Below are 10,854 nucleotides of genomic sequence, written 5' to 3'. Positions count from 1 at the left end.
AATAGAGAAGACAGGTATTGATGTGAGGCATTGTTCAAATGACTACTCAAACCAATCATGTATATGACTTGACCATTTGTAAAAGGAATCCATGGGAAATCCAAACCCAGGCAAATAGCGTTGATACAGTGAGTGACAGATCAGTGAATTAGGTACAAAAGCAGTGGGCTGGACTCACAATATAGGATGAGAGAAAATCATCTTTAGAAATTAGTAATAATTGAGAAAATCAAACATCTGAAATATTCTGATTATGAGAAATCATCCTCCTAAAGTGAGGAAAGCACTGGAATACACTAAACTTTGGAACACCATGATACTGAATTATAGTTAGCTATTGGGTAAGAGCATGGGTCAAAGACATCATGGCAGGTTGTGATTACCACCTTTCCTTTGAACACAGAGACACACACCTTTTCCCAACACACAATCATAAAAGACCAGTAACTGCAGACATCACAGACGAACAGAAGAGGTCATAAACATCAAATATATGCCTAGAACACCCCCATCCATGTTCAAGCACCTCACCTTGATCCTCCTGAGAAGGGCAGGAAAGCATGACTGTGTCAAGCAGAACCTGGTGCATACTGTGAAGGGTCAAACACCTGCAGAGGGAACACCAGGGACAGGACAGGTGTGGTCAAGTCTCTCCTTCCTATCAACCAACCACCACACAGACTACCCAGATGTGGGATGGGGAAGATAGATGTGTCTGGAGAGATCATCCCATCCCCTCCTCCCCAGGCCATCATACCTCTGGGTTTGGCCACACCTTGGGGTTGTGGTGAAGGCAATAAAAAGAGAGCATGAGTAAGAATCCTGTGGGACAGAAGACAAAAGACTGATCATACTCATGCCATGAGGAGCCATGTGCATGCACAATGAGAGCCACTTCTCATCACTCCAAGTGGATTGATTGTGTGGCAAGGGAGGTGGGGCTTACATGGCAAAGCATATGTAAACATATTACTAGATAACCAGAACAGGTTGAGAAACAAGAAAGAACCGGAGGCTTATGTTCTGGAGGAACTAAAGTGACAGACAACTCACATTTGTCAAGTACAATCTATGAGCCTTTGGGGAATATGCATGAACTTATCCATCCTCACAACAACCGTCCAATGAAGGCACTCATATCTCCATTGTTCACATGAGGCACCTGAGCCTCAAGAAGCTAAGCTACTTGCTTATGACCACACAGTTAGAATGTGGCAGGGCTGGGATTCAGATCAGTGGTGAGCCAAATGTTGGCCTCCAACCATGGCTGGGATCTCAGGTATGATCTTCAGCTTCTTTCTGCCACCAACCTGAGGGCTCTCCAGATCCTGGACCATCTGAGCCATGACAGTGAATTTTGTAATGTCTCTCAGTAACCTAGACCCCAAAAGGAAAGATAACATCTCCCCCTACTCCACCTGATTGTCTTTCAAGCATTCACATCTCAGGGAATTAGAATATTAGGGCAAAACCCAAAGCCACATTCAGAGGCTGCCATTTGTTTATTGAGCTTCTGCTGGATTTAAACTCTGTGCAAAGCACATCATATACCTCACCCAAACTGCAAAGGAAGCATTGATTTTGAGGTGGAAACTAGTCTCAAAGACTTTCAGGAACTGCCTTGGGGTGTATAGATTTCTGACTTCCCGTGTGTTCTTATTTAGTGAGTGTGGTGATGCTCATACCTTTGGGCAAGCACCGTCCATCAGGGAAGCTGATGGGCTTGCTGAGCTCTCTTCCAATGCCTGGAACTGGCGGATAGAGTTGCAATGCCTCCTTGATGCACATGGTGGTGTAGGGCATCTGGTCTAGGTGGTCCCTGAAACAAAGCTATCCTGAAGGACAGGCAAGATGCTGGCAAACAGGGAATTCTCTAAATGAGTGATCAGGGGTCTCCCATCTCATGAGCACTCACCAGGTGATGGAGGCACCATCTCCCAGAAGGCTCTGGACCTCTTCATGGCACTGCTGTTGATGCTCAGGGTGTGTGGCCAGGGCATAGAGGATCCAGGAGATGCCACTGGCTGTGGTGTCATGGCCCTCAAACATGAACGTGTCCACTTCAGCACAGAGGTCCTTGTCAGGCATGCTGCTCCCGTCTTCCATCTGGGAAGACATGGAGACACAGCAGGGTTTGCCTCCCTCCTCTAAGCTTGTGTGCAAAGCCTCATGCCTCCCTTGCTCACACTCACTCTGGCAAAGAGGAGGATGTCCAGGAAGTCCAAGTGCCTCTTGTTCCTGACCTTCTCCAGCTCTTCCTCCTCCTGCAGCTGAGCCTTCTTCAGCTTGATCACTCGGTCTGTCCCAGAACAGTGTTCCCAGGCAGAGCTGAGAGCTCTAAGTTTCCAGACACAGTCACCTCCTTTGGCCCACTTGCTGCCTGTATCCCAGCCTGTGTTCCAGCTGGATCAGGAGGAAAGTGGTAATGGGTGTGCATGTCAGGGTGAGAGCTGTGGCACCATGTGCTTGTGGGTTGGGTCGCCTCTCAACAGCACAGCCTGTAGAGACTCTGCTTGAATGCTGCTGGCAGGGGGTCTCACTCAACCTTCACCCATGTGCTGACACGTGTCAGCTCCTGAACAGCACTGGCATCCTAACACCTGCACCAGGGGGGTGCCCAGTGTGGGTGTGTCCCAGCCCCTGGAGTAGCAGAGAGGAGACAGGGGTCTGCCTGAGTATTTGGGGCCAGTTCCTTTGGGATGTGTCCAGTGAAGGAGTGGAGCTGCCCAGGGGTCAGAGTCCAACCTGAGTGTTGATGGGCAAGCTGGAAGGCCTGGTGGTTCCAGTGGCCTTCAGGGGTCAGCCTGTAAATGATGTCATTCTGGTAGAGAGCATTCCACACTCAGGGGAAAAAAAACAGATTTCTCAGGTCTTGAATGGCCTGGATGTAGGACTGGGAGATCCTGAATGGGGAGGATGCAGAAGGGCCTGTGTGAGGGAGACATCGGCCCTGGAGTGGATTGGGGCTGTGGGTGGAGGGTTCCTCAATCAGTGGGACAGGCAATCTGAGGCATTTTCCTTTTCTGTCTTATGCACTCAAGACCATCAGCCCATTTGTGTGATGGTAGCCAGGTTTTTCCCTATGGCAGGGATCAGGGATCTGTGCCTAATTAACTTTGGTGTGGGCCGAATTTGATTATGGCCTGGTGCTCTCTGCATAATGTGGCTGTTTGTGCTAGAAAACACCTAAGCTGCCCTACCTACCTCTCAGGATAAGTCCATGCCAGTTGGTAGGAAATAGGACCTGGTAGCTGAAGATTACACTGACCTGTCTGCTTGGTGGCTGCCTTGGTAGCTGAAGGCGCACTTCATAATGGTGTCCAAGGTCATCAAGGAGACATGCTCAAAGATCTCCACATATGAGTTCTGTCTGATGAAGTCCTCCCATTTGTCCTGTGGTGGTGGGACATATTAATCCTCTACTCCTCCAGAAGGCCCATGTTGACAAAGCTAGACTCTCTTTCTGTCTCTGCAAATATTCTGATGAGATGTCCTCACTTTCTAAAGTGGATGTGTTTGGGGGGCGCCTGGGTGGCGCAGTCGGTTAAGCGTCCGACTTCAGCCAGGTCACGATCTCGCGGTCCGTGAGTTCGAGCCCCGCGTCAGGCTCTGGGCTGGTGGCTCGGAGCCTGGAGCCTGTTTCCGATTCTGTGTCTCCCTCTCTCTGCCCCTCCCCCGTTCATGCTCTGTCTCTCTCTGTCCCAAAAATAAATAAAAAACGTTGAAAAAAAAAATTTTAAAGTGGATGTGTTTGGGGCTATTTGGAGGCATATGGCAAGTAAGTATTTCTAAAGTGATTAATATTTCTCAGACATATTTGTTACATAATTAATCATGATCTCTTATAGTCTGATGTAGGAGTAAGTTATGGCACTAACCATCTTTTAGCAGACCAGGAAACATTGTTCCCCAGGGCACAAAGGGGGAATCTTTCTGTCCTGTAGTTGATCTAACATGAGAAAAAGGTGAAGTTCCACATTATGGGGCAAGTGTCAAAGTAGGAGAAAGGCTAAAGGGCCAGTACCAGGGTTCCTAAGGAAGGGATATCAAGGATCTCAATTCCTTTTGTTCAACAAAAGTCAGCCGAGCACAGTGAGAAATAAGGGTCCTGTTCAGAGATGATATTATTCCAGGACCAAGCCCTGGGGGTAGAGACCTGGTCTCCATTTCCCTCCATGGAATGGTTAAAATCTATGTAGAAGCCTTTAGCCCAAGCCAAGAGCCTATTTCAGTGACATCCTTGGGATCTTACCCTGCCACTGAAGCTGCTACTGCCCAGGTCAGCCAGTGGCAGCTTGTCCTAGCAGCTTTCAGGGGGATAAGCTACTTTTCCTATCCAAGCCAAAAACATGAAGTGGGGAGGAAAAGGACCCTCTATCCACCATGACTCTCTCTTCTGTGGGCAATGAGCACAGAGTGGCGAAAAGCTGGTGCCTGGGTACTTTCCTGTCGCATCGACTCTTGGGAGCCCTGTCTCATGATAAGGTACAAGTGCATGATTTTGGGGGGCATGCCTGATGAATATCTGAGGGACACACCTGCCTGATAGTCTATTCTGTGAACTGTGCTGTGGGTATGAGTGTGCAGGTGAGGGTGGGATGGACTTCTAAGCATCACACGGACAGAGTCAGCCATGAGACCCACGTAGGGCTTCAGGATGTCATAGTGGAAGGCTGGGGTCAGCATTCTCCGGTGCTTCAACCATGACTATCCATTCAACAGGAGCAAACCATACCTTGGGTCATAATGGGGGTTTGTGGGGAGGGGTATTCCCAGACATGTCCCAAGAATTTGGGAGTAACCAGTGTATGAGAAGGGCATCCTGGGCAAGTCAGGAAGGCCAATGCATATGAGGAGGGTGACTTCACAACAAATGGTCATGACAGCTGAGATCTCTTATAGTCTGTTGTAGGGTGTTTGTCATAGAAGGACTTTGGTGAAAAGTCAGGCAGACATCATTGGCGAGGACTGCAAAGTGATGTGGAAGAAGCTGAGCTTCAGGAGGGCTCTCCCCACCATTAGGAAGGGGTGAGGGTTTTATCAGGAGAGAAATGGGGCTCCATTCAGACTTGAGGGGTGTGACTATGGTGCCAGTCACCTCTTGTTTAATCTGGGCTGAATGGATAGTTGTTGGCAAACCTAACCAGAAGGTAGACTTTAGTCCTGGTTCAATGTACTTAACTATCCAGGGAGCCAGGAGTCTGTAGAAGCCATGAGACTTTGGGTCTGAAAGGTAAGAGGGCATTGCAGGAAACTGAGGGGAATAAGGAAAGCAGGCTGCCCCCAGGAGGTGCAGTGGTCCAGGCCATGGGTCCCTATCCCTTCCTGAGGATTGTCAGCTGGTCAAGCCACCTCCCACTTGCCTCCCAGCCCTGACTCCCTTTCTTTCCAGATAATCACTGTGGGCTCAGGAGGGTAGACTCAGTGTCCACAGTACTGCCCTACCAGTCCAGGTAGGTGGATTGGGCAGAAACAAAAGTTCCGTTTCATTGCCAAAGAAAAAACAGAATCTGTTTTTTCTGTAAGTTGTAGTGGCTCAGCCATCCCATTACTCACCATATGGAACAGTTAGAGGTGCCAAAGTCAGATCATCTTGTGTAGAAAATTGTCTTTCACTCTAGAATTATCTCAGTTTGATTAAAAAAGGAAAGAAAGAAGGCCAGAAGGTGAGCAGGGAGGAATGGAGGAATGGAGGAAGGAAGGAAGGAAGGAAGGAAGGAAGGAAGGAAGGAAGGAAGGAAGGAAAGAATGAAGGAAGGAAAGAAGGAAGAAAGGAAGGAGTGGAAGAAAGGAGGATTAAGAAGAGGAGAGGAGAGGAGAGGGAAGGGAAGGGAAGGAAAGGAAACAGAGTTCGGTTTCAATAAATATTCAGCCTCGGGGCACCTGGGTGGCGCAGTCGGTTGAGCGTCCGACTTCAGCCAGGTCACGATCTCGCGGTCCGTGAGTTCGAGCCCCGCGTCAGGCTCTGGGCTGATGGCTCAGAGCCTGGAGCCTGTTTCCGATTCTGTGTCTCCCTCTCTCTCTGCCCCTCCCCCGTTCATGCTCTGTCTCTCTCTGTCCCAAAAATAAAATTAAATAAAAAAAATAAATAAAAAATAAATAAATATTCAGCCTCATGCTGGTTGTGAGCAGGGAGGATGCTAGAGAAAGGGTCAGGTATTGATTTCTGAGCCTCCAGTCTCTTCTACAATTTCACAGACCTGTGGGCATGTACCCAAGGGGCAAGAGCTGCTTCAACAGTTATGAAGGTGTCCCCTCACCAGATCGTCCCAGGATAACTTTCATGTAGTCAGGGTCATAGACCACAATGTGCCCCACAGCCAGTGAGGACAAGCACATGGGAATTTATCTACCCATTTCCGTAGGCATTGCAGATCCTCTTCTTTTTGGAACTATCACCACAGGAAAAGTAAATCAGTAAACCCTTTCCTCTGGCTCCAGGGTTAGTGTTGGCGTTAAAGTCAGGATGGGCACAGGGAAAGAGTTCTGGAACTATCAGCAGAACAAAGTGTTCAGAACTGTGTCTTATGACCTGGCCTCTGATCCAGACTCTGGTGGCTGTCCAAGGATTGCCCTAAGGCCAGGTTCTGTCCTATTGTTGAGTAGAGTTAGGAGCCCTGACAACGAGCTGCCTACAGAAACATGTCAGGGATTGACTCCATGGTGTACCAAACTTTTGGAAGTCATTGGTATAACATTGGCATAAAAAATTTAAGACAACTTCTATTACTTGGTAAGCAGTTGGCCAACTCATTATATTATTTGGAGCATGAAATGGTTTATATTTTAAAATTAAATTTATGTATTAACTTTATTTTGCCATATTACTTTCAACAGTAATTGAAAGCATACATGTAAATACATGTAAATGTTTGTTAATATTGCATAGTGTTTGGGAGGTATATAGCTAAGTGAAAACTAAATAAATACAAAACTGTGTGCATGATGTAGTTTTACATATTGAATATGCACACAGTTGTTAAGTCTGGATATATAGAGATAAAAATGATACTGATCTATGGTTTTGATATTTGAGGGTTTTATCTCATTTTCACCTTGTAATAAAAAGAAATTTATGTGAGCTTCTACCGTCTGCAGTAGTATCCTTCATCTCCTCAGTGGGGATTACAAAAGTCTTTGCTTTCTGACTTCGCTTTCTCTACTTTGCCTCCTGCCTGTGACCATTCCAGCAGCCCTGTTGCTCCTTGCCTGAAGATGCTGTTACTGTTGCTCCTCACACCTGCCCTGCAACACCTGCTTACATTTCCTGTCCTTTGTACACACTCTTTCCTCTACCTGGAGGGCCCTTCTACTTTGCCACGGAGCAACTGCCACTCCTCAGCTCTCAACACTCTGCTTTGCTCTCCACTTCTGGAATTCACATAGGCAATTGTTCCTGGACGTGTTCCCATAGGCAACTCCCCTTATTTCTACCACATCTATGTAACTCAAGCAACTCTCTGCTACATTGGCATCTAATTTCTGCCTGCTCCCACCTGACAATCAGGATTTCCTAGTGCTGAGGTGACCTGTGCTACTGTAGGGCAGGTTCCTTCACTCAGCACATGTTACCGGAGCATTTACTATGTGCACGGCACTGGTTTAAACACTGAATTAGGATATAGCCATAGATCTTACCTGTTTGAAGCTTCTGCTGTACTTGAGGAGACAGACAGAGTAAGTGGCCACGACAGTAGATTATTAATGTGATAAAGGGAAACCCAAGTGTCTGGGGAAGTTTTGAGCACTCAGAATTGGACATTAGAAAGCCCTTCCTCATGCATTTGCTCGTTCATCAAGTCATTGACCAACACCCTATTGGGTTACAAAGATGAATTAGAGGTGGTCTCTCCCACAAGGAGCTCACAACTTTGACACTGCAGACAAAAATAGCGGAGTCAGGTCAGCCCTGCTTTATTAGAAGGACAGTCCAGGGGAAAAAGAGTTGTCCTCTCCACTCCTGAGATGCCCAGAAAAACATCTTGGAGGAGGCTTGGGGCTGGACTTTGGCAGATGGCCATATGAGGGACAAGATTTATCCAGGGGGAAGGGAAAGTATGAGCAGCGCCGTTGAAGGGGAATGCACAGGCAGGGGGAGACAATGAATGACTTAGGGTACAGGAGGAGGTTAGGAAGGAGAAGGGACAGAGCAGTGTTGGGGCACCAATATGGCATAGGAGCTGTTTCCAGTTCTCTTCTTTATGTTCAAGCCACTAGATGAAGGTGGCTCCTTCTCTAAGGAAAGGCAGACATCAGAAGGCAAATCCTGATCGACTCCTACCATTGAACAATCCACAAAACCTTGTTGAGACTCTCACCATGTGGATCGTTCCTTTGCTCTGGGCACCCTTCACCACCAGCTAGTGCTGTCAGTGCTGGGTGGGTATTGCTGCTCTTGCTGGCCCAGCCTGCCCTCCCATCCCTGGTCCAGCCCCTTCCTACCTCCTGGATGTGCCCAAAGAGCCAGTGGGAAGGAGGGGACGGGAAATGCTGGACCGCTTTGAGCAGCCACTGCCTGTGCAGGTAGAGCTGTGCTGCCTTGAGCAACAGCAGAGCCAGGCCTAGCAGAGAGACCACTTGCAGGAGCCCAGAGACACTGCCCAGGGGTCTGGTGAGACTCAGCAAAGAGACACTCATGGTGCAGGGACTGCTGGATTGCTGGCTGTTCCTGTCTGTCCCCGACTATGTCTGACTTCCCCTGAGCACCCCAGCCCCATCACTGCAGGGAGGATTGCCCTGCCCACCTGGAGGGAGGGCAAAGGGAGAAGGAAAAGCTTTGACAGAGCTTTCAGAGTTCATTAACTGTGAGGATCCACCTTGGGAAACAGTGGGAGGAAAGCTTTCTCAGCAGACAGCGACAGTGGCTGGCAAACTCCCACTTGCCCTTCTCCCAATTAGTCATCCAGTATTTCATGAGCATCTCCTAAGTGTCAGGTGTACTAAGTGCCACAACACAGCTGCTTGCAAACAGACATGAGCTCTGATGGCAATAAGAGCACAGTCCAGTTACCAAGTGAGAATGTGTGCCTTGGTTGGATTATTATCCCTTTTCAGAGAGCAAGTCTTACAGGGGGCTAATGTGAGATGGCCACAGGAGAACCACTATCGAGAGTGTCAGCTGAGATTAGAATCAGGGGTTCTCCCGACCACTTGCCTCATCTGCCTCAGCAATGTTCCCCATGCTTGTCCCTGTCTACTCACCAGTTTTGCTTGGGGCTGACTGTGCTGGCAGACAGAGCACCGGCCTTAGATGTCCAACCCTAGGGCACACTCATGATCTAGGAAGCCAGTGACTTAGACTCCCTGAACCTTAGTTTCTCCTTCTGTAATGTGGCATAATCGTCCCTTTCCCAAGTTGCTCCCAGGAATGCACATTCATGCAGTCACTCATGCACTCAGCCAATGTTCTTGAGCTCACAGTCTAAAGGGTAAAAGCAGAGAACTAACATTATAGGAAAACACAATAAAGCCTGTCCTGAAAGAGTGATGTGTAGGCTGGGCCCTACGAGGGAAGGAGAAAACAAAACAGGAGAGTGGGAGCTTTAAGGGTGAATAGGAGTTCACCAGGTGGAGTGCTAGAGAAGGGGATGGGCACTAAAGGCTCATGGAGAGTCTATGAAAGCATATCTGATGGGGACAACTTAATCTCTTACTTGTTCCTGCTTCTCTTCCCCAAAGTCAACTCTAGGCCCAAAATTCAGAAAAATAAAAACAAAATATCTTCATGAGGATTTCTTTAGAAGGCACCTTCCATGAATCCCCCTTTCCTTCTGCCCTGTTCCTCACCCATCTCACCTGTAACTCCAAAGTCCTTCTCTTTTGCCCAACCTCGTGACAGGAGATTCATTACACAACCCACAGCACTGGAGTTCTTAGCTCTCTCCCCTAAATCTGGGCTCCTGTCCAAACCCAGGGAGAGGTAGCCACTTTACCCATTCCTCTCAACCTTGCCCCAGTTCTCTGTTTACTTCCCATCTCTCTCTGATCCCGGCCCGCTGAATTTGGACCCTACTCCTTTCCTTACTTGGCCCAGCACCAGCTTTGCACCTAGCATACTGGGAACACTTGTGGAGGGAGGTTGGAAGTGGGATACTTGGGATGGAATTCTGGGCGTCACTCTGTCTTTCCTCCCCAAATCCTCGATTTCCTCTATATAGTTGGGTGCATATACTTGTAAATAGCTAACATTTAGTGAGTGCTTACCATGTTCTAGACACTGGGCAAAGAACGTTATATATTTTAACCCACAACTACTCTAACACAGTTTTTTTTAATGTTTATTTATTTTTGAGAGAGAGAGAGAGAGAGAGAGAGAGAGACAAAGAGAGAGACAGAGAGAGAGAGAGAGAGAAAGCCAAGTGGGAGAAAGGCAGAGAAAGTGGGAGACAGGATTGGAAGTGTGATCCGCTCTGACAGTAGAGAGCCCGATGTGGGCTTCAAATTCATGAAACATGAGATCATACCTGAGCCAAAGTTGGATGCTTAACCAGCTGAGCAACCCAGGTGCCCCAACCCGCAACAGATTTTTTTCAAATAAATCTCAAAATCTGAACAAGAAAACCAAGGCACCCAGAGCTTAGTTGCCTTTCCAGCGTCAATATACTGGTAAGAGGGAGAGCCAGTGTTCAAAGCCAGGCAGTCTGGCCCCAGTCCCTTAAGGGATTAAGTTTGTGTCATTTGGGAAACCAACAAGACAAAACAGTACAGGACAGACCAGGGCACAGGAAGAATAACGACAGGAGAGGCCAGACAGGCTAGAGGACAGGTGCGTGTTTGAGAGTTACACGCACAGTCAGGGCTACAGCCGAGTAGGAGGAGGGTAACAGAAAACTAGTAGGAGTCTTGGAAAAGGGT

The 10,854-nt window shown here is 48.0% G+C and overlaps 1 pseudogene; it reads right to left on the bottom strand.

Annotated features, from left to right (window-relative positions):
- Positions 1-295: 295 nt before the first annotated feature.
- LOC131504779 (cytochrome P450 4A11-like) lies at positions 296-5,788 on the bottom strand (annotated as a pseudogene).
- Positions 5,789-10,854: the final 5,066 nt, after the last annotated feature.

Source organism: Neofelis nebulosa, chromosome 2 (genome assembly GCF_028018385.1).
Source record: "Neofelis nebulosa isolate mNeoNeb1 chromosome 2, mNeoNeb1.pri, whole genome shotgun sequence".
Lineage (NCBI taxonomy): Eukaryota > Metazoa > Chordata > Mammalia > Carnivora > Felidae > Neofelis > Neofelis nebulosa.
The sequence above is the reverse complement of the archived record's forward strand: the minus strand, read 5'-3'. Positions and strand labels throughout refer to the sequence as shown.